Source organism: Sorex fumeus, unplaced genomic scaffold (genome assembly GCF_029834395.1).
Source record: "Sorex fumeus unplaced genomic scaffold, SorFum_2.1 ptg000128l, whole genome shotgun sequence".
Taxonomy (NCBI): Eukaryota; Metazoa; Chordata; class Mammalia; order Eulipotyphla; family Soricidae; genus Sorex; species Sorex fumeus.
The window spans coordinates 29,467,958-29,472,166 of record NW_026606185.1 but is presented as its reverse complement, the minus strand read 5'-3'; positions in this window follow the sequence as shown (position 1 = coordinate 29,472,166).

Here is a 4,209-nt window from a genome sequence, read left to right as displayed (position 1 = left end):
CGGCTCGGGCTCCACCTGCTCCCAGTACGAGAGTTAGTAACGCCAGTTGCTGGTGTGACCTGGAAGTGCTTGTGCACGTGCCTCCAGATGCCACCCGGAAGTGCTCATGCACGTGCCTCCAGATGCCACCCGGAAGTGCTCATGCACGTGCCTGGGGATGGACCCGAAGACTAGGCTCGCAATTGCATTTGGAAGAAGTGCTTTTGCCTGTGGAGTCATCCTCCCTCCAAGTATCCCTTTAGCCTCCTGATGGGATGCAGTGCCTGCAGGTTGACAGGATTCCTCTACTAGGCATAGAGTTTCTTCCTGGTTTTCCCACCACTGTGTTGCCCCAGTATATCAGGTTGCTCTCACTTATGAAAAATAAATAAACAAATAAAAGGACATCAGGGAATCCAACGATTTCTCAGTGGGCAAGAATAATACATTACTTCCAAGCAATGTATGCTTCCAAGAGGCCTAGGTTTGATTCTCTTTGCATGGTATGGCCTAAAAATGAAAACATTTGAAAGAATGGGGTTACTAATGAGAATTTCAAAGATAGATTCTTTTTTCCCCATAATACATTGTTGTTGTTGGTAAGTTAAACATCAATCTCTTTATTTATTTATTTTTGCTTTTTTTTGGGGGGGGGGGAGGTCACACCCGGCCATGCACAGGGGTTATTCCTGGTTCTGCATTCAGAAATTACTCCTGTCAGTGCTCAGGGGACCATATGGGATGCTGGGAAACGAACCCAGTTCGGCTGCTTGCAAAGCAAAAGCTGTACCCGCTGTGCTATTGCTCCAGCCCCATCAACCTCTTTTTTATTTTAAATTGTTTTGCTTCAAATTTTAAATCCTTTTATTTGGTGTAAGAAGGTTTTTAATTATCTTTATGGACAGATGGGGCAGTGATACACATAACCCAGTTTGCTGGTACTCTCTTTAGATTTTGAATTTACACTTTCATTCCCTTTTGGTTTGTGGACCTTCCAAGGCATCATCAAACACAAGGCATCACATACGCAAGGCAAGTGCACTTCCACTGAGACACATTCCTAACACTCCACTGATTTTAGACCCTGGTCATTACCTTTCTAGTCTCTGTAGATCTCAATTTCGTCTATTCTTTGTTACCTGTCCTGAGGCTTTCACCAGCTCAGTCAGATCTTCTTTGTTTTTCAAGTCAATGTGAAGGCAGCAGTGGTACATATCTTCCTGTAGATAAGACACCAGAAGACCTTTCCCTTGATAATGCAGTTGGAAGCTCCCATCTTTCTTCACTGCTCAGAAACCTGGAAGCAAGAACTCAAGGGGCTCCATGGTCTACTTCCTGAGCAATCACCACTAGCAGAGCTTTCTTTTCTTTTACCAGAGTGGTGAGAGTATGATGCAGGCATTCCCTCTGCCAGTTGCTTTCTTTTCTGCCTGGGCCAATAGCTCTGTTTCTTCTTGTTATATTTCTGGACTGTACTCTGGGCCAGTTCAAGCAATTAAATAGTTGTATAGCAGCCCAAGGCCTAGGGGAACTGGTTTATGTTGAGAACCACAGTCAGTTGGCTTCAGATGAGTCTTTGCAGCACAACTGGCAATAGTGGGTCATTGACAAAGTAGGAGAGGTTTCTTTTGGGTTGGACGTCTGGGAAATTCACCTTCTCACCCTTCTGTTTTACCACAGCAGAGTGGAGAGGGTGTATCCTCTTCCCTTTGGTCTTTCCTTCTAGCATCATGGGCATGAGGGGAAAATTCTAATTTTCAGTTTCTGTTTTTACAATTCTAGGGATCAAACTGGAAGCCATATTTCCAGAGCCTCATCTTATGTAATTTTAACTCAAGAGATAAAATTTTCAAAATAGTGTTTTCTACCTTGTCAGCAAATAGTCCGGTAAACTACTGCTTATGACAGGAATTAAGACAATATTACTTTAAGCAAATACATTTTCTTTTTTTTTTTTGAATATTTCCTGATTTTATTTTATTTTATTTTTTTTTCCCTTTATTTTATTTTATTTTTTTTAAAGTTGTAGATTTACAATTTTTTGTGCTTTGGTTTCAATTATACAATGATCAGATACCCATCCCTCCACCAGAGCCCATTTTCCACCACCATGGATAATATCCCTCCCACCCCCATCCCCCCATCCCCCCTGTCTCTGTGGCAGGGCAATCCCCTGTGTTCTCTCTCTCCTTTTGGGGCAAATACATTTTCTAAAAATTCAGAGGGTACTGCTTAAGAGTCATTTTCAAATTTACTTACGGTAGAAAATCTATGTAAACTAGTTCTGTGTACTGCCTGTGAAACAACTCCTATTTCTTTGCCTTCATCAGTAAAATAAGAATATTTAAAATTCTGCAGCAAAGTGTTGTTCTGAGGTTTAAATATATTTATAAGCATAAATAACTTAAAATGGTGCCTGGTGGTTAGTAATAGCCAGATGAGTTTAACTATTGTTATTGCTTTTCATATATTATTTAATATGTGTTATTTGCATTGGAGAGGATCCTCATTGTGATGAGACCAAATTTATCTTTTAAAAAAAAAGTAATACACATAAAAGAGGAAAGCCCATGTCTTTAATTTTCAATTATTCAATTTATAATTTTAGTTGATGACTGAGGGTTTTTATTTAGCCTCCTAAATTTGAATTGTTTTCTTGATTAGAAAACTGTGAAAAGTTTTATTTTACTGAGAAAAATAATAATTCCTAAGCAAAACATTCCCTTTTTTGGTTTGTTTTGGGACCATACCCAGCGATGCTCAGGAATTACTCCTGGCAGTAATGGCTACTCTATACCAGAACTTCTTTGATTTTTGGGAGAGGCAGGGGCAGATTTGGGCTACATTCTTTGGTGTACAGAGACTGTCCCTGACTATCTGCTTAAGGAATACCTTCTGGTATTACGGGGACCATATGCAGTGCTGGGGATTTGAACTGGTGTCAGTTGCATTCAAGGTAAGCATTTACCCTCTGTACTATCTCTTTTGCCCAATATCAGGGTTTTTTTTTTTTTTTTTTGCAGGATCAGGAAAGGGATCACACCTGGCTGTGCTCAGGGCTTATTCCTGGCTCTATATTTAGGGATCACTCCTGGAAGGTTTGGAACCATATGTGATGCCAGAGTCATCCATGTGCAAGGCAAGCGCCCTACCTTCTGTACTCTTCTTAAACTTTTTCTACTCAGAATCTCTTTCACCTAAGGAAATTCAAAATTTTTACAAAAGTGAGTTGCAAAATTTACTACCTCCCCAGTTAGTACAATGGACTTAATTTTTTTTTTATTTTTTAGAATTTTTTATTTTATAAGGTCACTGTCACTGTCACTGTCATCTCGTTGTTCATTGATTTGCTGAGCGGGCCCAGTAGTAACATTGTAAGACTTGTTACTGTGTTTGTCATATCAAATATGTCATGGGGAGCTTCCCAGGCTTTGTGTGGGTGAAATACTCTTGGTAGCCTTACGGGCTCTCCGGGAGAGGGTGGAGGAATCAAACTCGGGTTGGCCATGTCGGCCGCGTGCAAGGCAAATTCCCTACCCGTGGTGCTATCGCTCCAGCCCGGTAGTTCACAATATTTGATTACATTTAATATTCAAACACCAATCCCACCACGATTATACCTTCCCACCACCATATTTGGGCTATTTCCATCCCAAGCCCCAATCCCTGTCACAAAGCACAACTGAAATAATATATTTTGTATTGTTTGTTATGAAACAATGTTATGTAGCACTGAAAATGCTACAAAAAAGAACCCATAGAGAAAACAGTGTGAAGATTGTTCTATTTTGGCAGGGGCCATTGAGACCTTCTTTAGGATATCACTAACATGTTGTTAAAGGTTGAGTGTGTTAAGGCCGGGATTCTGGGTTCCCAAGCAGCGACATGGACAGAAGCACTAACTCAACAGTGCAAAAGCAGTAGGAGTTTTATTCCAGTATATTGGGGTCAACTATCTCACCCACAGAGTGGTCTCTTGATAGCAACCCTGACTTTTGACAGTAGTTTGTATAGGGTTTGATAACATGCCTTATTGTTTCAGAAAAGAATCTTATTTAGTTACCAAACAAAGGTGTTTTGGCAAGTGTTTTGGCTAAGGTAACAGTGGTTAGGCAACAATTAAACAAAAATTTCCAGTATCAGTACCAATTTTATTACATAGACTTCCTATTCTTTTAGGGCTAACAAAAAGCAACTTCTGGGGCATTGTGAGAATTGATTAATTGAGCC